Source organism: Ctenopharyngodon idella, chromosome 7 (assembly GCF_019924925.1).
Source record: "Ctenopharyngodon idella isolate HZGC_01 chromosome 7, HZGC01, whole genome shotgun sequence".
Lineage (NCBI taxonomy): Eukaryota > Metazoa > Chordata > Actinopteri > Cypriniformes > Xenocyprididae > Ctenopharyngodon > Ctenopharyngodon idella.
The window spans coordinates 276,777-304,140 of NC_067226.1; the positions used below are offsets into that span (position 1 = coordinate 276,777).

Sequence of the window (27,364 nt, forward strand, 5' to 3'; positions counted from 1 at the left end):
CGCGCCCTTTATGCAAATTGGCACACCAGATCCTCTTGTGGGCCCATGGGAAACCACTGTCAGTCAGAGCAGTGTACATCCCAGGGCACCTGAACCAGGGAGCAGACATTCTGTTGAGGCAGGGGCTGAGGACCGGGGAGTGGAGACTTCACCCCGAGGTGGTGGAGCTCCTGTGGGAGCACTTTGGGAAAGTGGATGTGGATCTGTTTACATCTCGAGAGACGACACACTGTCCATTGCTTTACTCCCTCACGTATCCGGCCCCTCTGGGGTTGGATGCAATGGTAGAGACGTGGCTGAGGCTGCGCCTGTACACTTTTCCCCCAATTGCTCTGCTCCCGGGAGTTCTGGAGAGAGTTCACCGGGACAGGGTCCGTCTACTGTTAATAGCCCCGTTTTGGCCGGGCCAAGTTTGGCTCTCGGACCTGATGTCTCTCCTTGACGGCTCTCCCTTCGAGATTCCGGTCAGGAGGAACCTTCTCTCACAGGCGGGGGGGCTCATTTCTTCACCCCCGCCCGGAGTTGTAGAAACTGTGGGCGTGGCCTCTGAGGGGGCCCAACTCATAGATTCAGGTCTCTCTACCGAGGTAGTAGAGACCATACTCCAGTCCAGAGCTCCAGAGCTGAGGAGGCTATATTCGCTGAAGTGGAATGTGTTCGCTTCATGGTGTAGAGGTTGTATGTTGGACCCAGCTAATTGCCCGGTTGGTACAATTCTGGAGTTCCTGTAAGTTCTCATCAGGGTTATCTCCTTCCACCTTGAAGGTATATGTGGCGGCCATCTCAGCTTACCATACTCCTCTGGATGGTACATCAGTGGGGAGACACCCATAGGTAACTCGTTTCCTTTGTGGCACTTTGAGGCTAAGACCTGCGGCACGTCAGAGGGTACTGACTTGGGATTTGGCCATAGTCTTAGAAGGCCTATCCCTGGCTCTGTTTGAGCCCAATGAAGAGGTTCCTGAGAAGTTCCTCACTCTCAAGACTCTGTTTCTGCTCGCTATTTCATCTCTTAAGAGAATTGGAGACCTTCAAGCTCTGTCGGTCTCTCCCTCTTGCCTGGACTTCGCTCCAGGCATGGTTAAAGCCTTCTTGTTTTCTCGGGAAGGTTATGTCCCTAAGGTTCCCACTAATGTGGCAGGCCCTGTTATGCTGCAGGCCTTCTGTCCTCCTTTCCAGGATTCAGACCAGGAGAAACTTAATTTGCTCTGTCCTGTCAGAGCTTTAGATGCTTACGTTCACAGAGCTGCCCTGTGGCGTGAATCTGATCAACTCTTTGTGTTTCGGGTCCCCTCGAAGAGGGCACCCTGCATCTAAACAAACTTTAAGTGGATAGTCGAGGCTATCTCACTTGCTTACGAGTCGGCTGGCCAACCGTCACCTCTTATGGTCAGAGCCCACTCTACTCGGAGTATGGCTGCCTCTAAGGCTTTGCTTTCTGGAGTCTCTCTTCAAGAAGTGTGCGATGCGGCAGGTTGGTCCTCGCCGCACACGTTTGTCAGGTTTTATAACCTGGACCTGACCTCGACCCCGGGGTCATGAGTGCTATCGTCTTAGTGTGCGCATCACGATTTCACACAGACAGGCACTTGGTTTCTTCGACCTATCAGAAGCTGACTCTGTTTGGTTTAGGTGTGCTTTAAAGTTTCCTGGTCATGACATCACCCACCTATGACGTTCTGTCACGCCATTGGACTGATTTCACATGTACTTCACGACGCAATCACGCATAGGCATTCCCAAAGCGCAGCGTCTTTTTTTTTTTCGACTGATAGGAGACGGGGATCGGCTGGGCATTACTGCCTGACGCACTTCCACTGAAACTGACCATTAGTTTTTTTTTTTTTTTTTTTTTACTTATTAGAAATGGGGACTTTATAGGCATCTGAAGTAGTAAAATGGTTTCATATGAGTTGTGCATATAGTACGGGACGTCCCTTATGAGAACTGGCCAATACTTTTTTCTACTTATTAGAAAAGAGGACTTTATAGGCATCTAAAGTAGTAAAATGTGACATACGTATCTCCAAAACGCTGCAGTAAAATGTTTTCATATTTGGTGTGTGTATATAGTACGGGACGTCCCCTATAAGAACTGGCCATTTATTTTTTTCTACTTATTAGAAATGGGGCTTTTATAGGTGTATAAAGTGGAATAATGACATGTGTATACAAAACGCTGCAGTAAAATGTTTTCATATGGGACGTCTCCTATAAGAACTGGCCATTCGTTTTTTTTCTACTTATTAGAAATGAGGTTTTTATAGTTGAATAAAGTAGAATAAAGATGCGTGTCTCCAAAACGCTGCAGTAAAATGGTTTCATGTGTGTTGTGCATATAGTACGGGACATCCCTTATGAGAACTGGCTATTATTTTTTTCTACTTATTAGAAATTAGGACTTTATAGGCATCTGAAGTAGTAAAATGTGACATCTCCAAAACGCTGCAGTAAAATGCACTCATATGAGGTATGCATACTGTATGGGACGTCCCCTATAGAAACTGACCGTTATTTTTTTCTACTTATTAGAAATGAGGACTTTATAGGTCTCCGAAGTCGATTAATGTGACATTTCTCCAAAATGCTGCAGTAAAATGGTTCCATATGAGGTATGCATATTGTATGGAACATCCCCTTTAGAAACTAACCATTAGTTTTTTCTACTTATTAGAAATGAGGTTTTTATAGGTGTATAAAATAGAATAATGACATCTATCTTCAAAATGCTGCAGTAAAATTGACTCATATGACTTATACATAATGTATGGGACATCCCCTATAGAAACTAGCCATTAGTTTTTTCTACTGATTAGAAATTAGGTTTTTATAGGTGTATAAAGTAGAATAATGACATATCTCAAAAATGCTGCAGTAAAATGTACTCATATGAGGTATGCATACTGTTTGGGACGTCCCCTATAAAAACAGACCATTGGTTTTTTGCTACTTATTTGAAATGAGGTGTTTATAGGCCTCTGAAGTAGAATAATATGGCATATTTCCAAAATGCTGCAGTAAAATGGATAGATATGAGGTATGCATACTGTATGGGACGTCCCCTATAGAAACAGACCATTGTTTTTTGCTACTTATTTGAAATGAGGTGTTTATAGGCCTCTGAAGTAGAATAATATGGCATATTTCCAAAATGCTGCAGTAAAACAGTTTCATTTGAGAAATGCATACTGTATGGGATGTCCCCTATAGAAATTGACCGTTGTTTTTTTCTACTTATTTGAAATGAGGTGTTTATAGGCCTCTGAAGTCGAATAATATGGCATATTTCCAAAATGCTGCAGTAAAAGTTTGACTTGAGGTATACATACTGTGTGGGATGTCCCCTATAAAAACAGACCATTGGTTTTCTCTACTTATTTGAAATGAGGTGTTTATAGGCCTTGGAAGTCAAATAATGTGGCATATCTACAAAATTCTGCAGTAAAATGGTTAGATATGATGTATGCATATTGTGTGGGACGTCCCCTATAGGAAGAAACAATTGTTTTTTTCTACTTATTTGAAATGTGTTCATATCTCCAAAATGCTGCAGTAAAATGGTTAGATATGAGGTATGCATTACTGTGTGGGACATCCCCTATAAAATCAGACCATTGGTTTTGTCTACTTATTTGAAATGAGGTGTTTATAGGCCTTAAGAGGTAGTAAAATGTGATTTATTTCCAAAACACAGCAATAAAATGTTTTCTTGTGAGGTGTGCATGCTGTATGGAACACTGAATTCAAGAGAAGCTGAGACAGTAATCCATATGCAGTAAGACAGTAACACAATTCAATTCAAGAGTAATTGTCATTTTAATACTGTAAAACCAAAAGAGGTATTTAGAAAGAGTGTAAACTGTATTTTATCTGCCTTTTGCAATTAAATATGCTGTAAACCTCTACATAAAACAACGTCTTGATATTGTGACCTATAAAGAAGAAAAAACATTAGTTGAAGATATACACAACTATAAAAGACAATGTGAGTGTAAAAAAAAAAGGCCAACAGAGTAAAGCACCAAAAAAAAAAAAAAACATGGCATCTTCTTATATCATCTCTAACAATTATAGGCATATAACAACAGACAGACAGACAGAAAGAAAGAAAAGAGAAACATTAGAAAGAAAGAAAGAGAAACATTAGAAAGAAGAAAGAAAGAAAGAAAGAAAAGAGATAGATATATAGAAAGAAAGAAAATACATTAGAAAAAAGAGATAGATATATTAGAAAGAAAAAAAGATATTACAAGAAAGAAAGAAAGATATATTAGACAGAAAGAAAAAGAAAAACAAAGAGAGATGGGTATATTAGAAAAAGAAAAAGATATCAGATGGAAAGAAAGAAAGATAAATATCAGAAAGAAAAAAGAAAAAAAGGAGAAATAGATTGATAGAAAGAAAGAAATAGAAAGAAAGATCAGAAAGAAAGAAAGAAAGAAAAAAAACACATAAACTCAAGCGCTCTGAAAGCACGTTCTCTCTCTGCTGTTCCTGCAATTACCGTATCAAAGTAATAGGTGCTCACGCTTTTTTTTTTTTTGGCGGCTGGCTTGACCGTGTATTTTCAAACCGCGGCTGGCTTGACCACAGTTTCTGACTTCTGCTTTTCCGTGCTTACACTTTTGGTGCGTTTTTTTCGCCGAAATTCGGCCAAAAGCATTGCAAGCCTGTGAACAGTGATTTGCAAGCGAAAACAACAGTTTAAAGAACTGCAAAACGGATCTCTATGTGTAAAAAAACGAACTGTTGCAAATGTCTAAATGACTTGTGTACGTACGGCAAAAAGGTCCCGAAATAACCCGATTTGTACAGTTCCGTCTTTCTTTTAGCTGCACCTACAATATTGGCATGATTCTCTCACTCACAATTTTTCTACAATAACAATTGTAGAAAAAAAAAATAACATTAAGATGTCCAGAAATCAATTTCAATAGTACATTGAGAACTCATGTTTAATGTGACAGTTTCATAATACAATATATTGTTAGTTCTGAGATTCTTCAATTTAGTGAATAAATACATAGATTCGCAAATTATACTTGAATTCTCTAGTGGTCTAGTGGTAGAATCTTTGTTAAAAGTATCAAAGTTTCCGTGTTGTAATTCGCCCTTGTATAGTTTTTTTTTTTCCTCATTAAAATCAAAGATGTCCATCAATGGTTGTATATCAAGAGCAGGGTCACGTTTGTGTACATTTGTTTTGTGATTTTACTGAAAGAATAGAACCTCTGCAACGGCATTAAGCGACCGATTGACGTGCTCGTCAATCAAAAATGATTTGGCCATTTCTAATTATTGGAATGGACTTGTCCCCCTCAATGTCTATGGTGGTTACGGCCCTGACATAAACAACATCCCCAAAATATCCTCAAAATGCTGTGAGCTTTTGTTAACACTTATTATGAAATTTTGTCATCTCAGGCAATAATATCCTCAAAACATTTTATGAATGTTGCTTTGATAATGTTCCTCCTTTCTTATTATGGAACATTGTGCCAATTATTTAGCCTATAAAAGATCATTATACAACCTGTTCGACAACATCCCCAAAACATCCTTAAACTGTTTCAGGCAAAATGTTCTACTTTTTTTTTTTAAAAAACATCACTTAACAGGAATGTTTTATTAAAAACATTTTGTCATCTCAGGCCTCAATGATGTCCTCATAACATTTTCCTAATGTGGCTGTGAGAATGTTCTTCCTTTGTTATTATGGAACATTGTGCCAATGTTTTATAAAAGATCATTCTACAACTTTTACCTCAACAACATCCTTAAAACATCCTCAAAATGTTACATTTGAAATGTTCTAGCTTTAACACGTCAAAGAACGTTTAAAAAACACTCTGTGATCTCAGGCCTCAATGATGTCCTCATAACATTTTCCTAATGTGACTGAAAGAATGTTCTTCCTTTGTTTTAATGGAACATTGTGCCAATGTTTTATTGAGAACATTATATAATCTGTTACCTCAACAACATCCTCAAAATGTTACTGGTAAAATGTTTTGATCTTAGAATCAGATTTGATCTTAGTTTGCATTTAACCTTATATAAACATTATTTGAAATGACAAAACATCCTTAAAACATTCTTTGAACATTACATTCAAAGGTTTTCTTTAAAACATTAAACAAACTTGTAGGGAATGTTATCCAAAGTTCTATGAATGCTTCTCCACAGTTCACCTTGCGTTCAACATCAGTTACTTGACAGACCCATTTATAACTTTTTTTCCCATTCACCCAAGATCTGAAGAGCCTCATGCGCTCAGAGGGCGGACCTGAGCTCGCCATGTTTTTAAAAAACCATGCAGGTTTACGGCGCGTTCTAGAGATTTGTCGCTATGATCATTTTAGTGTTAAACCGGAACGATTCCATATTTTAAGGGACGGGTGGCAACCGATGTTTATATAATGTTTTCCTAATGTGGCTAAAAGAATGTTCTTCCTTTGTTATCTTTAAACATTGTGCAAATGTTTTATTGACAACATTGTATAATTTGTTACCTCAACAACATTCTCAAAACATCCTCAAAATGTTCAGGTGAAATGTTCTAGGTTTGTTAAACCGTCACATTAGAAGAACGTTTTATACAAAACATTCCATCACCTCAAGCCTCAATGATGTTCTTATAATGTTCTGCTAATGTGGCTGAGAGAATGTTCTTCCTTTGTTATCTTGAAACATTGTGCCAACGTTTTATTGACAACATTGTATATGTTACCTCAACAACATTCCCAAAGCATCTTTAAAATGTTGCAGATAAAATGTTGTATCTTTGTTAATATGTCACATTAGAAGAACGTTTTATACAAAACATTTCATCACCTCAGGCCTCAGTGATGTTCTTATAATGTTTTCCTAATGTGGCTGAGAGAATGTTCTTCCTTCGTTTTATTGAAACATTGTGTGAATGTTATATTTAAAACATTGTATAATGTTACCTCAACAACATTCCCAAAACATCTTTAAAATATTTTAGGTAAAATGTTCTAGATTTGTTAATACATCTCATTAGAAGAACATTTTATACAGAACATTTCATCACCTCAGGCCTCAATGATGTTCTTATAGCGTTTTCCTAATGTGGCTAAGATAATGTTCTTCCTTTGTTATCTTGAAACATTGTGTGAATGTTTTATTACCTCAACAACGTCCTCAAAACATTCTAAAAATGTTGCGGGTAAAATGTTCTATTTGTTAAACCATCACATTACAAGAACGTTTTATAAAATCATTCCATTACCTCAAACCTCAATGATGTTCTTATAGTGTTTTCCTAATGTGGTTGGGAGAATGTTCTTCCTTTGTTTATTGAAACATTGTGTGAATGTTTTATTGACAACATTATATAATCTGTTACCTCAACAACATCCTCAAAATGTTGCAGGTAAAATGTTATAGATTTGTTTACACTTAACATTATAGGAACATTTTCTGAAATTATAAACATTCTTAAAACATTTTTTGAACATTACATTCAGATGTTTTCTTTAAAACATTAAAAAAAACTTTTACAGAATGTTAGCCAAAGTTCTGAGAACATTCCCTGCTAGCTGGGATTGCCCAAAGCATCACACTGCCTCCACCGGCTTGCCTTCTTCCCATAGTGCATCCTGGTGCCATGTGTTCCCAAGGTAAGCGACGAACACGCACCCAGCAATCCACATGATGTAAAAGTAAATGTGATTCATCAGACCAGGCCACCTTCTTCCATTGCTCCGTGGTCCAGTTCTGATGCTCACGTGCCCACTGTTGGCGCTTTCGGCGATGGACAGGGGTCAGCATGGGCACCCTGACTGGTCTGTGGCTATGCAAACACATACACAACAAACTGCGATGCACTGTGTATTCTGACAGCTTTCTATAAGAACCAGCATTAACTTCTTGAGCAATTTGAGCTACAGTAGCGTTTGTTGGATCGGACCCCATCGGACCATCGCTCCCCACGTGCATCAGTGAGCCTTGGCCACCCATGACCCTGTCGCCGGTTTACTACTGTTCCTTCCTTGGACCACTTTTGATAGATACTGACCACTGCAGATCGGGAACGCCCCACAAGAGCTGCAGTTTTGGAGATGCTCTGAACCAGTCATCTAGCCATCACAATTTGGCTCTTGTCAAACTCTCTCAAATCCTTACACTTACCAATTTTTCCTGCTTCTAACACATCAACTTTGAGGACAAAATGTTCACTTGCCGCAAAATAGAGAAAAAAACTTAGATTATTGACAAATTGGAATTCACAATATTGACTTCTTGTTTATTGATCTGTATATAATTAATATCACGTGCAAAAAAAAAAAAAAAAAAACAGCACTCTTGCTTGCATTATTAAGATATAAAAGATCACACAGGGGCATTTTGCCCCTATTTCTGGAATTTAAGGAGCATTGAGATATTTGGGTTTTGTTTTTTTTGCAAAGTGAGTGACATACTCGAGCCTCGCACATCATTAAAAACAATTATTATCGTAGACGATACAGCTCTGATATTACACATGTACATGCGAATCAACTTTCTCCTGCCACAGCTTGCTGTATTTTCTGCATGTCTTGATTGACAGATGTCCACTCAACGGTCAGTATTCCATTCGCCACATATGCCTACCCTTTCCGTTTTGTTTGACTTGTCGTTGTGTTTTCTGATTTGCTATTTTGTTTTCAGATTTGTCGTTGTGTTTTCTGACTTATTTTGTTTTCAGAATTATCGTTGTGTTTATTTGGTCCGTGTAACTTCGGATAATTTGTTTTCTCATTTTTGTCTTCTAAACGGAAAAACAAAAGAAACCATTCATTTATCACATATTCGACCCTCCTCGTGAGCATAAATAAACAAATCTCGAATCGTTTTTTCATATTTTTATTTTTGTTTTAATCACACTTTGTTCTAATCCGCCAAATGGAAAAACAATAAAACCATAATGGATAAACAGCTTGAATATTCGATCTATACATGGGCGGGAATAAAACGCCCCTTTCCACTGATTGGTCAACCAAAGATCAAGTCGCGTCATCAGTTCTTAGCTCCAGAACTCAGCTCCGCGCAACAGAATATAGTAGCCTATATATATCCGATACATTTGTACGGATTATTACAGAGTTTATTGCAACTACATTTAATCTCTCTCTCTCATCAGACAGCCAGACTAATAAATGGCTCGACACAACCCGTGCCAGGGCAGAGCCTAGACAGAGCTTTCTTCTGTATACACATAAATTCGCGTGCCGTGAAATACTAATTTATCGTATTAAATAATAATTTACGTTGCATCTGCTCTCACAACTAGCCAAACCATTTGGCACACTTATTAGCCTACTATTTAGCTGACCAATTCTCAAAATCTGTGTGTGCCGGAGGCTGCGCGCCGCACTGGACAGCGCCCGGAGAATGCATAAGCTATTGTACTGAAGCGCAGAGCAGAATCGATTCAAGGGTCAAGTCAAGTCATCTTCATTTATATAGCGCTTTTTACAATACAGATTGTTTCAAAGCAGCTTCACAGTGATAATAGGAAAATTAATAGACAAGAGTTTGTTTTGGCTTTACAGCAGCTCTAAGATAGTTTATCGAACTAAAGTTTTTGATTGAATCACTTCCATTGTAAAAATCATTAATTATTAACTTAGGGGACGTTTAAATGACAACTTTTTAACTGAAAACAGAACAGAAACATTTAATGCGTTCTTGCCGTTCCCAGCAAACAAAATTATGTTCTGAGAACGTTTTCCAAACGTTCTCTTTTGGTTGTGGGAACGTTATTTTAAATGTTCTAAAAACGTGGAAATGTCCAGTTTGCTTAACGTTGCTGGAGCGTTATAGGTTAGCATAACGTTCCTGCAACGTTCTTTCCACCTAAATTTTTACCATCAATACAACGTTCAAAGAACGTCGATTTCTAACGTTCCAAGAACGTTAAAATGTCGTTTTTTAAACGTTAGCAAAACGTTATTTTAAGGTTAGCATAACGTTCCTGCAACGTTCTTTCCACTTAAATTTTATTATCAATTCAATGTTCCAAGAACGTTAAAATGTCGTTTTTTTAAACGTTAGCAAAACGTTATTTTGAGGTTAGCATAACGTTCCTGCAACATTCTTTCCACCTACATTTTATTAACAACACAACAGTCAAAGAACGTTTATTTGGAACATTCCAAGAATGTTAAAATGTCCACTTTCTTTAATGTTAAAATGTTATGTTAAGATTAGAATAATGTCCCTGAACCATTCTTTCAACGTTATTTTTTTATTAACACAAGGTACAACCATTCCAACAACACAATGTGAATTACAAAAGGTAATTATATAACTGCACACTTAAAAAACTCATTCATATATAAATTAAGCTTAATCAATAAGATTGTGTGTGTGTGTGTGTGTGTGGTGTGGTGTGGGGTTGGGGGCGGGTTTGCCAAACTAGCAGGTCCAGTCTCTTCATGCTCCATCTGTAAAGTGAACAGACTGACTGATGTTACTAATGGTTATTTATTATTTCATAAGCATTTAATAATAACATTCATGCATTCACTTTTATTTATAGAGCACTTTACAACTGCACCTGCAGACCAAAGTGCTGTACAATCAAGAAACACTTCATTAAAACAACACACATCCTACTAAACAAAGACTAGCCCACCCTCTCAAAGGCTAAAGACAGTGTGTAACAGTGTGGCTACTCCATAAAAGTTATTTAGGGTACTTAAGTACTATAAATATTAAATCACACAAGATTCAAAGGTAGCTTCCAAATGTTATACAATGTAAAATTTCATAACACATTGTAAAGGATTACACTTGAGGTAAAGTGAGGTAATATGCATATGTTCATATACAAATAAAAAAACATAACAATACTTTTAAATTAAACTGCCAGTAGGGGGTGGCTAGTGACTGTCGTAATGAGTGAATCAGTAGGTTCGACTTGAAGCAGTGCTGTGCAATACAATTGGTTATTAAAAGATTAATATGAAGCAGAAGTACAGAATGTCACATTTTATTATTGGCTGTTTCAACACAATTTTTTTTTACCAATTTAAGGCTGATTTATACTTCTGCGTCAAGTGTACGGAGTAGCTATGGCGTAGTCTGTGTGTACTGCACCTAGCCTACGATGTAGCCTGGCGTGCAACTCTTCAAAAATGTAACAACGCGTCAATTCTATGTGGACTGCAAGCGCTGTGATTGGTCTGCTAGAACCCCTCCCTCAGGTTAAAAAACTAGCACAGAGTATTCAGAGAACAGCGAGCATTTTCAACTTCCATAGGAATGAAAAAATGCTGTTTCAGGGGACACATGCAGTCATACTGCAACAAAAGTCGTTACCTATTTGCTGTTTCTGTACATGACAAGCTGCTTCTTCTTCGGCTTTTGCCTTGATACTCAACATGACCGTGGACACTGCCTACTAGTGGTCTGCATGCACATCGACGCAGAAGTATAAATCAGCCTTAAGAACAGCACTTTTACAGTTTCATCGCTCTGCCTAATGTGAGCTTAAGTATTGGGCCGGTTTAACTTAAAGTAAATGTAAAAGTGTAAAAGCTAATATTTAGTTGTAAATCCCTTGCAAGCAATCACAGGAGTGAGTCTGTGACCCATAGACATCACCAGACTCTTGTACAGGAAAAACGTTAATGTCATGCCCTGTATACATGATAAAATCCAAGGTAACTGACTCATCCATGGACAGCAATATAGAGGGTGTGCACGTGACGTCGTCATCGACCGTTATGACTGCGGTTACGCCCACTGAGTAGCAAAAGACTGAGTGGCAGCGCTGGTTTTCAGCGTGAATGCCGCGAAAAACACACAAAACACATCCAACACAGGAATGAGCTTTGTGACTGACTGTACAAATAGCTTTGACACAAAATCTGAGGTATATTTTTACAGACTGCTGAAAGCTACAGAAAAAAGAAGCAAATAGGTTGCTGCAATTCACAGAAACAGCGGGACTCCAGGCAAAGAAACATGTTTTGCAGTTATTATTTTGTGTCAAAATGTTGGATTTTGGGGTAAAATCATACCCTATATATTGTATTGTTGTATATTGTGTTGACAACTCATCAATTAAATATTTACCATCTTATATTCTGCATAATTGGGTGTTTTTAAATAAACACTGACAAAAACTTTCCCCTATTAAATTCAGTCATGCAGCAGGTTCTTTTACCACTCAGTCCGGCTGAAGGAGCGCATTCTGGCGGGAAAGTGACGTCAATGCATACCCTCTATAATCAACACTTTCAAGATCCAGAAAGGTACTAAAGACATCGTTAAAACAGTCAACGTGACTGCAGTGGTTCAACCTTAATGTTATGAAGTGACGAGAATACTTTTCGTGCGCAAAAACAAAACACGAAACACAAAATGACTTCATTCAAAAATCTCTTCTCTTCCCTTTCATTATCCTTACGCAGTAAGCACAGTGAAGGCTTCCGTGTTTACGTCCGTATTGGCCAATGCTGATCATGTGATCAGCACGACGCATGTGTGTGATGCTGACACAGGAGCCGGCCAATAATGAGTCGGCGTTCTGACATAGAACCTGGAATGGCTAGGTGTAAACAACGTATGGGAATGGCACAGAAAAGAAGAGATTGTTGAATAAAGTTGTTATTTTTGTTTTGTTTTTGTGCACAAAATGTATTCTCTTTGCTTCATAACATTAAGTTTGAACCACTGCAGTCACATGACTGTTTTAACGATGTCTTTAGTATCTTTCTGGACCTTGAAAGTGTTGATTATATTGCTGTCTATGGACGAGTCATAAACCTCTCGGATTTCATCAGAAATATCTTAATTTGTGTTCTGAAGATGAAAGAAGGTCTTATGGGTGTGGAACGACATGAGGATAAGTAATGACAAATTTCATTTTTGGGTGAACTAACTCTTTAAGATTTTTCAGATTCTGCATTGTGATGTGTGTGTGATACAGTCAGTACAGCAGGCTAACATCAGTGAGATATCAATAGGGGTCTATCATCCTCTACCATGTTCTTTCTCATCCGGTGGAAACTGCCACTTGTGGTTCAAAGGGTTCCCATCGCCGCAGTCCTTCAGATGAGTGGTTGGAACTGAGAATGTAGGATCCTGTGACCAAACAAATAAATAAAATAAAAACATTTTCTTAATACATTACAGTTCTCATTGTTTAAGCACAGGTTAGAATGACGCAACATGACATGTCATAGTACAATGTAATGATAATACAAAACAATTGTGTTAGTTAGACAGCAATAATAATGGAAAAAATCAAAACAAGTAAAAGTGTTTTCTTGTCGTTTCAGTAGCTGAATAAAATACAAGATAACTTGTGTAACTGAATGGTATTCAAACAAAAGATTTTCAGTGTGCAAGTTACCTGATTGATGACTGTGTTCTTTGAAGAGCAACAGTATTAGAGAAGAATAGCAGCATTTACCACCTGGCCTAAAAATATATACATATATATATACATACACACACAGTGAGTGAGAGAGAAATTACATTATAATATGACAAATTGTAGATTTCTACACTTAAACAAGAACAACAGGAGTGAAATTTACACTTTAACAAATATGATATATTTTATTGTAAGTGTTGGTAAAACACCTTTTCTGTCCTTGTCTGCATAGCAAGTATCAAGTCAGCTGCAGCTCTTCCTTCAGTGCTGTATTTGAAGCATCTGTGGACTGTTGAGAGGAAAGTGCCTGCTGATTTGTCAAAGAGAGAAATAAGATAACAACTCAAGCACACTAGGTAGACTAGAATAAATTAATAAACGTGAATATTTTACTAATAGCTAACTTCTTATAAATGTATGCGGCAGCTAAGTACCAGTTAGCAGTTTACCAAACTAGCTAATTTTAGCTAGACTAATTTTACAACATACACACACTCAATTTATATCAACAACGCGTAATCTTATGTTTTGGTAACAGCTCTATTTAAAATTGTTTTATGAATTTGCACTCATCTCTTCGTCTGATATTTACCTCTGAAAATACAGGACGCTGTCAGCGCGCGCAATAACTGAAAGGCAGCGGCCTATAAAATGCGGTTCACAAAAAAATGATATAACACTGAAAAACTTTTTATGTTGTGTTATGTAAACATGTTATTTACAATTATTCTGTCAATCCACACTTACCCTTTTATGATGTAAATCTCTCTATGATGAAAATACCGGACCCTGTCAGCGCGCGCAAGATTTGAATGGAGCAGGAGCGGGAACGACCGGCTCGTATAACGTCAGGCTAAAAAATAAACAGTTTGGGAAAAAAAATAAAAAAGATACAACGTTGAAATTCTGATGTTATGTTCTGGCATATATGTTATTTAAAATAGTATTGTGAATTCACGCTTACCATTTACGTTTTCTCAGCCTCAGAAAATAACAGACGCTCTCTGCTGCTGCGCGCGCAAGAGCAGAGCTGCAGTGAGGCAGTGGGGGAGGGGAAAGAACAGACTCGAGAGTCAAGACTGTAAACGATTCCAAAAAGATTCGATTCAGTGGCGTCAGCATTTGAGAGTCTCGTGATTCAGCTCAAGGCCTGAATGTCCGTGCGTGATATATTATGAGAACATAAATACTAATAACATATGGACGTTTTGAGTGTTGTTCTAAGAACGTTTTCTATCAACATTATGAGAACGTTCATCAAGTACAAATAACGTCCTAAAGATGTTCCAAGAACGTTGTTCCCAGAACGTTTTATAATAACATTATGAAAACATTCAGAAAATACTAATAACATTATAAGGACGTTCTGAGAATGTTGTTCTAAGAACGTTTTCTCTCAACATTATGAGAACGTTCATCAAGTACAAATAACGTCCTAAAGATGTTCCAAGAACGTTGTTCCCAGAACGTTTTATGATAACATTATGAAAGCATTCAGAAAATACTAATAACATTATAAGGACTTTCTGAGAATGTTGTTCTAAGAACGTTTTCTCTCAACATTATGAGAACGTTCATCAAGTACAAATAACGTCCTAAAGATGAAGAACGTTGTTCCCAGAACGTTTTATGATAACATTATGAAAACATTCAGAAAATACTAATAACGTCCTAAAGATGTTCCAAGAACGTTGTTCTAAGAACGTTTTCTCTAAACGTTACAAGAACGTTAATAATGTTATAAGAACGTTCCAAAAACATTATTTTAATAACATTTTGTACTAACATTCACACAACTTTTAAAGAACGTTAGTGAATGTTCTGGGAAAGTTCCCTGTTAGTTTAAGGGTAGACTATGAAATAACACTTTGAACAATAAAGCCAGAGATGAATATATATATTTTTTTATTATTTATTGGCATCTATTACCGTCATAAATTAATTAGTCAAATAAGGCTACCTAGATTTTTTAAATAGCTATATCTTATTAAATATAGGCCTATGCCATCTCTAAAATTAAAATCTTAAATTTAGTCAACAAAATTAGAGTTTGACACTATTTGTTTCAACCAAAGGCATCTTGCGCTGCAGAGGTGGCATAGCAGCATCTGAAGTTGTTTTTAGATGTATTTACACAATTTAATGCTGCTCAGAGAGGTCCGTAAATACATTCACACAGCAAATACATAATGCAATGATATTAATTTTATGTTTTAAACAAAATGCTTTGAATACAGAAATATGAACTAAATTAAAAGATGTAACGAATATGAAATATCGCCAGTAGGTGGCAGCAAGTCACTGTGTTAATGAATGAGTCATTTTATTCAATCGATTCGCTCGAAACGCTGATTCATTCAGTAGTAAAAAGGCTGTATGGCTCAACTGATTTGTTCAAAGACTCGGATTCATCCACGAATTAACTAGGCTACTCTGTGCGCATTATGTTGCGAGTCCAGGGGCGGATTAAGGTGGTCAGGGGCCCCTAGGCTGCTCTTTGTGTGAGGCCCCCCCTCCTTAATCATTATGCTTTCTTGAAAAAATGTATTTAGTGCCATACATGGTCCACACGCAAATATTAAGGTTAACTGGCACACGCTCATCGAGACAGCCAATACTACAGTTTTTCTTCTATGTCCCTTCAACTGGTGCACCACCACAGTAAGACAATTACCACCACATTGCATAGGTAAAATGTGAAATTGAAAATCATAAATCATATAAACCAATATATAACATAGCATAGGGGGAGGGTGAACCAACTCTAGGGTAAGGCTAGATGCGATTCCTCCATGAAAACATAGAGTCTATGTCATGAAATAGTTACGTGTCGCCTATCAGCAACCTATACACATCCCAATATAAATGCAAAAAAAATGTGATCTTCAAATTCTGAATGAATTAGGCCTATTATGGAAGCCCGTTTCCACCACTAAATAAAAAATTAAAAACCGTAATTGCGACTTTTTTATCTCAACATTGCGACTTTTTTTCCCCCTCACAATTGCGAGTTATAAAGTCACAATTCTGAGATATAAATTCGCAATTGCGAGAAAAAAAGTCGGAATTGTTACTATATTGCGAGTTTATATCTCAGAATTGTGACTATATCAAGCAATTGCGAGTTAATATCTAGCAATTCTGACTTTATAACTCGCAATTGTGAGAAAAAAAGTCAGAAATCTGAGATTAAGTCGCAATTACTGTTTTTTTTTTATTTTATTTTTTTTATTAAGTGGCGAAAACGAGCTTCCATACTATAAAGCCTAGAAAGCGTGCATAAAAGCGCTCCCTTTATAACCACTAAGCTGTCACTCATCTTAATTCATTGCGATCTCACAAAGTTTTGCTAATCGATTAAGCTGACTGAACAATGAATATCTTATTTGGCCTACATAATAACTATATTTTTTTTGTTAAAAGGTAAATTATAACGAGAGGATTTGAGTGTGCAGATCTCAGCACTGGACAAAAACTCATGCGTTCAAGAAATCATCAAGTAAGTTTGTGATTGGCTACATTGCTCAAAAATACGTTGTAACTGCCATTGCAGTTGTAAGCTCAACAGAATCGTGTGTGATTGGTTATAGGGCGCAAGATCTATATTAAATGCCGCAACCAACACTTTTCATTTAATTTTTATTTTCACTTTATTACTAGATTTAGTTTAAATGTGCAGATGCATTTTTTGCCAAAGCCCCCGTTAATTTTTGACCCATTGCCAGGGGAAGCTAAGCCGTCCCCAGCTCCGCCTATGATACATAGCCTAATCAGCATAAAACTTGCCACAGCGCACCAGTAAACGTATTTATTATGAGTGTGTAGTGAAAAAACAGCAAGCAGACGTTCTAAACATTTTAATAATTTATTGTTTCAAGCTTTCTATAAGATATATTTCTCGTGTCTGTGAGGGAAGTACGGTTCATGTTTGTTACGTGCTCAAGTTCACAGAGATGACAGAACGCTCATCCTGGTTGATTTCATTTTACAAAAGCACACCGTTTTCTGTTATTGTGAGTTTACAGAAATAAAAGTAGACCCGTTACAGTTTGTATTACTCTTATCTGTATGACCAAAATGACGGAATATTTTAAGTTATCGCACCTGCGCCTCCATGTCATGCAGCGAGCGCGCTCTCCACACAAACGGATATGCACCAAATAATAGTGCACATTTATCTAGGACTACTAGGCTAACATTAGCGGACTTGTAAAGTTGCTACTACTTACATGTTTCAAGTGATAAGCCGTATTTGAGGTCGATGAATGATAGGCGAATGTTTGTATTTCCTGCGTTAACGATCTCTCCCTCACGAACTGCGTGACTTCGCCACGTCTTGATGTATCCAATGCCTTGAAGTATTATGTCAATTTAGGTATTTTCAGTATATCTTGTTCACGTTGTTGTTTTAACCTTTGTATTTTCCGATTTTTTGTGCTCCACTATCGTAATTTCTTTCGGACATTTTGCCGCTATGCTGCCTAGCAATAGCAGTGACGTAATGAAAATGATTGACATGATTTGATCAGCAGCTGATTGGACAGATGTGACCCAAATGTCACATCTATCCAATCACCTGATATTTTAATGTTTCTTATGGGCCAATGAGGGTCTTTTTTTGATCGCGCTGTAAATTAAAAAAAAAAAAAAAAATAGCCTGGCCAATCCGGGGCCCCTGCACACGTGGGGCCCCTAGGCTGCAGCCTAGGTAAGCCTGTGCGTTAATCCGCGCCTGTGCGAGTCGCACAGTGATCTTTGACTTTGCTTTAGAAATTTAGCTGGCAGAAAAAATAAAACATTGTTTTGAGGGACATCAATTAATACTCAGTGTTAATGAAATAAACTCGGTGTATTGCTCAAAACAACAGTCAGGACTGCTGATCTGCACTTGAACTTCACAACAATGTAACATTCTCTCTGCGCTGTTCAGTGAGTCGCGCATTTTTGGCACACAGATTTCAAGAGTTGATCATCTAAATAAAACAGGTGGTGTGCCAAATAGGTAGGCTAGGGGTAGTTGTGACAGCAGTTGCAACGTAAATTAATTAATATTTAATATGATAAACTAATTCCACCGCACGCAAATTTATGTGTAGGCAGAAGAAAGCTAGGTAGGGTTTGTGTCGAGCCATTCATTAATCTGGTTGTTTGATGAGAAATAGACCTAGATGAAATGTCCAAGTTAAGAATCCATACAACTATACAATTCTGTTGCGCGGAACTGAGAAAGAACTGCTGATAGCAGCTTGATCTTCACTGTAAATACATTCTCTCTGCGCTGTCCAGTGCGTCGCGCAGCTTCAGCAGAGATTTTTAGAGTTGGTCAGCTAAATAAAACAGCGGTGTGCCAAATACGTAGGCTAGGAGTAGTTGTGAGAGCAGATGCCACGTAAATTAATATTTAATACGAACTATAAATTAGTATTATCCATTTTGGTTTTATTGTTTTTCCATTTGGCGGATTAGAACAAAGTGTGATTAAAACGAAAATAAAAATATGAAAAACGGGGGAAAAAATTGTTTATTTATGCTCATGAGGAGGGTCGAATATGTGATAAATGAATGGTTTCTTCATTTTTCCGTTTAGAAGACAAAAACGAGAAAACAAATTATCCGAAGTTACACAGACCTTATTTAACTTGTTAATTTGTTTTTAGACTTTCCATTGTATTTATAATTTGTTGTTTTGGATTTAGGATTTGTTATTTTGTTTTCAAAATTATGAAATACTTATGGGCTTATGAAATTTTGAGCTGCAAATGATAACTTCACATACATTTGAAAGTGACCTATAACATCCTATGATATGAAATCCATCTAAATTTTATCTCATGGATGTGGCTATTGTGTTTTGCAGTCATGGTGGCACCAGCTGGCTGCAGTAAATGTGCTGAATGCTGCTTTAATATAGTCCTTTTATATTTACCCGCTGTAAATGTATATTGCCCACCATGCACTGTTTCCCTAAAGCCACCGGGATGGCTGTGGCGCCGGGGCTTGGGCCCGTCATTCTGCTTGCAGCTATATTTATAAAGTGTTACCGAAATGGGTATACGCACCACAACAAACAAAGACCAAATGTGTGACCTTTACGGACTGTGGTTATGAGTTAATGAATAATATGTAAACACAAGTGTGTGAAGTGTTTACAATTACTAATTAAACATTTTTTTTTCACAACATTTATAAATGTAAAAAAGTGCAATAGGTAATGAATTATAGTTTAATGACATTTGTTAGCATTTGTAAGCATTATATGATGTTTCTTAATGATTTATTGGTAACACTTTAGAATACTGATCCTTCATTCATGATTAATGCATTATTAACACTCTAGTAACTACTATTAACTAACAAGAAGCTCTGATTAATGAATTAGTAAGTAATAGTGCTCAGTTGAAGGTGGTAGTTCACTATTAGCTAATCAGTAACTACTGTTTTTTTCATATCTCCCAGAGAACTACTAAGAAATACTATATACAGGTTCATAATTAATGTGAATTATGCATAATGTATAATTAATTCTAAAGTGAAGATCATGGTAACCCACTAGTAATGACTGAAGTATTACCAAATCCTTCTGAAGGAATTACTAATTATTTGGAACAGTATTCTAAAGTGAGAAACATGATATCTCTCTAGTAACTACTGGAGTCATTGTAAACTTTTGAGGTTTTTGTAAAGTATTGGATAGTAATAACTCAAGAGTTACAACATAACTCTAAAGTAACTACTACTTATATGGATCAGTATTCTAAAGTGAAGATCATGGTAACCCACTAGTAATTACTTAAGTGTTACCAAATACATCAGAAGGAATTACTGTACAAAACTGTGCAAAAATGTACAAAAACCTCAAAAGTTTACAATGACTTCAGTAGTTAATAGAGAGTTATCATTTTTCTCACTTTAGAATACGGATCCAAATAATTCGTAATTCCTTCTGAAGGATTTGGTAATAATTCAGTCATTACTAGTGGGTTACCATGATCATAATTTTAGAATTAATTATACATTATGCATCATTCATGTTAATTATGAACCTGTATATAGTAGTTCTTAGTAGTTCTCTGGAAGGTATAAAAAAAGTAATAGTGAACTACCACCTTCAACTGAGCACTACTACTTACTAATTCATTAATCAGAGTTTCTTGTTAGTTAACAGTAGTTACTAGAGTGTTAATAATGCATTACTCATTTGTTCCTGTGTAGTTATTCATTAATGAAGGATCAGTATTCTAAAGTGTTACCGATTTATTAATAAAGCTTCTAATCACTGTAAACCATCTGTCAAAATCATTTGTAGATTTTGAAAAAAGTGCTTGATCATAAGAACTGAAAGTTTAATGACAATTGTAAGCATTTCAATTTACATTACAGTTTTTATTTTAATTGCTTTGGTGCAATTTTCACAAGCAACTGTTAAATTTTCAAAACTCTTAGTACTAATATCACAACAGATCATCAAAAGAGCACTTTTTTCAAACATTTCAGCATATTTTCAATTGTGTTAGTACAATACATAAAATCAGAAAGTATCGTTTTTCACACCATAAAATAAGTTTCATATTTATAAATGTTTCATTCACATTGTGAGGGACTCGACATGGAGGCAAGATGGAATCCAAATGCTGGAAGTTTAATAAATATCAGCAAACAAATCCAAAACAAAAGGCAGAGATGTAGTTGATAAGGCAGGCAGGATAAACAGTAACAAATAATCAGTCCAATAAGACAACCACAGCAAAAACGATAATCCAGAAGGCAAAAATCCAATAAAGCAAGCACAATGGTCAGTAACATGAAGGCAAAGAAACAGGCAATGTGAAATGCTTGGTAGGGCAGTGATAAACTGGAAATACTTCGCAAAGCAGCAGTGGAAATGCATGTCTATTTATACAGGAGTGAGGCAGGAAGTAACAAACAAGCAACAGTCCATTTTTGGTATTCAGGAGAGGGCTCCCTCCGGTGGCTGGATGAATGAGTACCAGCCTCATTCATTACAGAACCCCTCCCTCTACGAACACCTCCTGGTGTTCTCCTTCTTGGTCGTCCCCTTGGTCGAGGTGCAGGACGGTTTGGGTGCTGTTGGTGGAACTGTTGGATCAGCGATGGGTCCAATATGTCATTGGCGGCTACCCATGATCTCTCCTCCGGTCCGTAACCCTCCTAGTCCACCAAATATTGCATCTGGCCCCCTTGACGACATGAATCCAAGATCTCTTTGACCAAGTAAGCAGGTAATCCATCAATCTCCAGTGGAGGAGGGGGTTCAGGATCCGTGGTTCCGGGGCTAGATGCCGGGTGGACCGGTTTCAGCAAGGACGCATGAAAGGAGGGAGAAACACGGTAGTTAGCAGGAAGTTCCAGATGGTATGTCACAGGATTGATCTGTTTGACAATTCTGAATGGACCAACATACCTGGGGTTTAGCTTCCTGCAGGGTAGCCACAACTTCAGGTCCTTGGTGGATAGCCAGACTCTCTTTCTAGGCTGATAGTTGGGGTGGGGACACCTCCGTTGATCAACTTGGATCCGTTGGGCCCGGATAGCCCTTTGCAGTCTTACGTAAGCGTTGTCCCACACCCGTTCGTTGTGTCTGATCCAATCGTCCACCGCGGGCACCGTAGAGGGTTCACCCGACCAAGGGAATAATGGAGGCTGGTAGCCTAAGACACATTGGAAGGGAGTGAGTCCAGTTGAGGAGTTAGTGAGGGAGTTCTGTGCATATTCCGCCCAAGGAAGAAAGTCGTTCCATCTTTGCTGTTCACGGCTACAGTAGGACCTGAGATATCTTCCTATTTCCTGGTTGAGCCTCTCCACTTGTCCATTAGACTCTGGGTGATAACCTGACATGAGGCTAATGTTGATGTCCAGCTGTTTGCAGAAGGCCTGCCAGACTCTGGAGGTGAACTGGGGTCCTCGATCGGACACAATGTCTGGTAGGCCATAAATCCTAAAAACTTGGTGGAACAGAGTGACAGCAGTTTCCATAGCAGTGGGTAAACCTTTCATGGGGATTAATCTGCATGACTTTGAGAATCTGTCAATGATAACAAAGATGGTTGTATACCCATTGGAGTTAGGTAGATCCGTGATAAAGCGATGGACAGGTGGGACCAGGGTCTCTGTGGGATGGGGAGCGGTTGAAGCAGGCCGGCCGGATGTTCTCTGGGTTTTGGACTGTGCACATACTGAACAATGAGTTACGTATCAAGCTGATTGTTCTGTGGATGCCAGGATGTCCAGTATTAAGAGAGGTATGGACCCACTGTATCGTTCTTTGACGTAGGGTATGAGGAACGTACTGCTTGGTTGGAGGGCATTCAGGTGGTACTGGGTCTGTTTGCTGTGCTCTTTGAATCTCTTCCATGATGTCCCAGCTAATGGGTGCAATTATGACAGATGATGGTAGTATAGGTTCACTTTGTGGTGTAAGATGGGGAGGGTCATGGCGGTGGGAAAGAGCATCTACTTTGCTGTTTTTGCTGCCTGGCCAATAAGTGACTGTGAATTGGAATCTTGTGAAAAAGAGTGACCATCAGGCTTGTCTTGGATTCAGTCTCTTGGCTGCCTTAATGTATTCGAGGTTCTTATGGTCAGTGATTACTTGGAACGGATGGATGGAACCCTCTAGCCAGTGGCGCCACTCTTCTAATGCAGACTTCATGGAGAGTAACTCCTTGTTACCTACGTCATAGTTTCTTTCTGCAGTGTTCAGCTTGCGTGAGAAGAATGCACATGGGTACAGCTTTCCAGGAGTACCATGATGTTGGGACAAGACTGCACCAATGCCATAGTCGGATGCATCAACTTCCACAATAAATGGAAGATTGGGATTGGGGAGTTTTAAAATGGGGGCTGTAGTGAAGCTGGTCTTGAGTGTTTCAAAGGCTTTCTGACCATTGTCACTCCATGTTAATTTAGAGGGTTTGTCCTTTAGCAGAGATGTCAAGGGAGCAGAAGATGAGGCTGTAATTGTGGATACAGCGTCTATAAAAATTTGCAAAGCCCAGAAAACACTGCAACTCCTTGATTGTGTGGGGTCTTGGCCATTCAGTGACAGCCTGGATCTTTGAGTTGTCCATCTCTACACCTTGGTGACTGATGATATACCCCAAGAATGTGGTTTTGGTTGTGTGGAATTCACATTTTTCTGCTTTTACGTATAGCTGGTGCTCTTGTAGACGAGAGAGGACCATCTTGATGTCCGTGATATGCTGGGACAGTCATTGGAGTAGATGAGTATATCATCAATGTAGGCTATGACACACTTATTTAGGAGGTCTCTGAAGATTTAGTTGATAAAGGATTGGAACACTGCTGGTGAGTTAGCCAGGCCATATGACATAACCTGATATTCGTAGTGCCCCCTAGTGGTGATGAATGCGGTTTTCCACTCGTCACCCTCTCAAATGCGAATGAGGTTGTATGCACTTCTCAGGTCCAGCTTGGTATAGATGCGGGCTTCGCAAAGCTGTTCAAGAGCAGAGGGGACTAAAGGGAGTGGATATCTGTATTTGACAGTGACAGTGTTAAGACCCCTGTAATTGATACATGGACGGAGACCTCCATCTTTTTTCTCAACGAAGAAGAAACCAGCTGCCGCGGGGGAAGTGGAAGGGCAAATGAACCCATATGAGAGTGCTTCTTCAATACATTTCTCCATTGCCAAGGTTTCAGGTCTGGATAAAGGATAAGCTTTGCTCTTAGGTGGTGCCATGTTAGGTAGCAATTCTGTCATACAATCCCAAGGACGGTGAGGTGGTAACTGAGTTGCCTTGACTTTGCTGAAGACCTCAGAAAACTCTGAATATTCCTTGGGTATGGTGGTGGATGTATGGTTTTCTGGACTTTCAATACTGGTGGTGAGACAAGGCATGGTAACAGCAACTTGTAGACAGTTAGCCATACAATAATTTGACCATTGTTTGCGCTCACCCTGGTCCAGGAAATGAGGGGATCATGGACAGCCAGCCATGGATGGCCCAAGATGAGAGTGTGTTTGGTGGAGTTGATCGGGGTCTGGCAAAGTCTTCTGTAACGAGACCTTACTATAATGACTTGGGGTGACTTGGGGCTACTTCTTGAGCTTGGAGAGTTTCGTAGCAAGTTATCAATTCTTATTGCCAAAGAAATGAAATCAGTGAGGTTATAGTCAATACCTTTACATGCAAGTTCTGCCTGCAGGTTGTGATTGAGCCCCTCTCTAAACACAGTCTTTAGTGCCACATCATTCCAACAACTTTGTGCAGCTAGCGTTCTGAATTCTACAGCATAGTCAGCGGCTGAGCGAGAGCCCTGGCGTAGATAGACGGTTGAACAGAAATATCCTTAACCCCCTCAGAATATTCAAATACCTCATGTAATTGTGAGACGAAGTAATCAAATGAGGTTTGGAGTTGCTGGTCTCTCTTCCAAACCGCTGATGCCCAGTCTAACTGTCACAAATTTGGCCTCTGTGGCTCCCTCCGATCACCACCTGAGGGCTCCATCACCGGAGTACTAACTCTTTTGGACTTCATTTCCCATCACCCACTACCTGGCGCTGATTACGCGCTCACCTGATCCCCATCCGGTGGACTATAAAACACGCACTCTCACACACACACACTGCGAAGTCTTGTTTTGCCACGGCTGATCCTTCTGAGCGTTCTTATATGTGTATTGTTTTTTCATGTATGACCTTGGATTGTTTATACTGTTACGACATCTTGCTGCCTGCCCATTTGACCTTCTGCCTGTTTATCTGGATATTGTCTGTTCTGTTTGCTGCCTGCCCCGACCCTGGGCCTGTCTCTTCGTTATGTTTCTGCCTAGCCTGTGATACTGCTGTTGCCGGTGATTTACCCTTGCCTGTTGTAATACGATTGTCTACAATAAAGTTGCACATGGATCCCATGGCTTCTGACTCCTCGTTACACTAACTCCCTGTTAACAGCGTCATCATGAATGCACGCTTCTTTGAGTCTTGGTTGAATGATTAGGTTGACGTTAAAATAGATTCTGCATTGTCGTAAAAATCCTCTACATTTCTCGGGAGAGCCATCAAATTTGTCTGGGAGAGCAAATCTTACCAGGGTAGCCTGAGGAGATGGAAGAGAGCGGATATACTGAGTTAAACTCTTGTTAGCAGCACTCAGATGACTCAGTTGTTCCTGGTAGCCCTTTAGGATTTCACTAAGCACAAGCTGCCTAGAGTTGAGAAACTTCCGCTGGATCCATTGGTGGCGAAGTATTCTGTGAGGGACTCGACATGGAGGCAAGATGGAATCCAAATGCTGGAAGTTTAATAAATATCAGCAAACAAATCCAATACAAAAGGCAAAGACGTAGTCAATAAGGCAGGCAGGATAAACAGTAACAAATAATCAGTCCAATAAGACAACCACAGCAAAAACGATAATCCAGAAGGCAAAAATCCAATAAAGCAGGCACAATGGTCAGTAACATGAAGGCAAAGAAACAGGCAATGTGAAACGCTTGGTAAGGCAGTGATAAACTGGCAATACTTCACAAAGCAGCAGTGGAAATGCATGTCTATTTATACAGGAGTGAGGCAGGAAGTATCCAACGAGCAACAGTCCATGTTAGTATTCAGAAGTGGGCTCCCTCCAGTGGCTGGATGAATGAGTACCAGCCTCATTCATTACACACAGTAACTGCCTTTCATAAAGCTATTACTATCAAACTTTTGATTTGCATCTCTTCTCGTTTAGTTTAATACATTTGTCTATTATTTAATCCAACTGAACTTAATGGTTAATTAATGAATCGTTTGGTACACCTGTAGGAAACTTTTCCCTCGTCGAAGCAGAGACCAGGAGACGTTGGGATATCTTTCAAGCAGAAGTTACTCTTTATTGAGAAACGCGCTGTGCGTCGCTGTAGTCATCCAAGTCCAACTAAGGCAGTGTACTTGGTAATTCATATACATTCAAGGGGGAGGAATACATAGAGTAGAGGTGGAGACAATCTAAACAAAGCATGCAAATGCAGTGCAGGAATCAGCCCATTCCCTACATTTCCCAGCCATGATCTAATCAGTATAACGGTGTCATTCAAATGCATAGGTGCTAATCCACTCAGTCTGACAGTATCGCCCATACCTTTACATTATCATAGAGACAAAGGCACCGCTGTATCTTGAGCTTGTCCTGCCAAATGGTCAAGAAGTGCATGAAGACAAAAGGTTAATGTTACAGACACCTGGGCTGCCTGTATTGATCTCCTTAAATTGTCATTATCTTTACCTCAAAATGTTAAATACAATATACTTCACCTTAGCATTTCATGTGAGGTTATGTCAGGATGTAGGATCAGCAGATCTTAAACAGATTCTTAAATTTGTAATCCTACACACCTATAGAGTTCTATAGATAATGATTCTATAGGCATAGTTTCTATAGAAATTATTTGCAATTTCCGATATGGATAATCAAATGTAATGAATTATAAGCAATTTATCTTAGACCACAATTTTCAAAGTGTGTATGTGTGGTCCTGGTAAACACTGTGTTGTGAACCAAATGTCCCAACAAGGATGGTAATACCAGTAATTTTAGACCGTGTTTGGACATTTATTTATTTATTTTTTTGGTCCCCATGAGGAAAACAGCTTATAAATCATATGAAATTAAATTTTTATAAAATGTAAAAATGCAGACATTTTCCTGTGATGGGTAGGTTTAGGGGTATGGTTGGTGTAGGCGAATAGAATATATAGTTTGTACAGTATAAAAACCATTATGTCTATGGAGAGTCTCCGTAAACCACATATACCAACGTCTGTGTGTGCGTGAGAGAGAGAGAGAGAGAGAGAGAGATACAGATACAGATACACAGATTTGAAATTTGTGAACACAGAGCAGGAGAAGGAAAAGAAACAGTCAATAACTGTATAACATCAGTGTCAGGACACAGACGGAGGCAGACAGGTAAGTGATTAACAGGTTGTTTTATCGAGACAGA

At 38.6% G+C, this 27,364-nt stretch overlaps 1 protein-coding gene across 1 annotated transcript in view; it reads right to left on the reverse strand.

The window, feature by feature from the left end:
- Positions 1-27,364, reverse strand: part of LOC127516283 (uncharacterized) — a 344,148-nt gene that overhangs the window by 43,812 nt on the left and 272,972 nt on the right. The gene's annotated exons all lie outside the window — the stretch shown is intronic.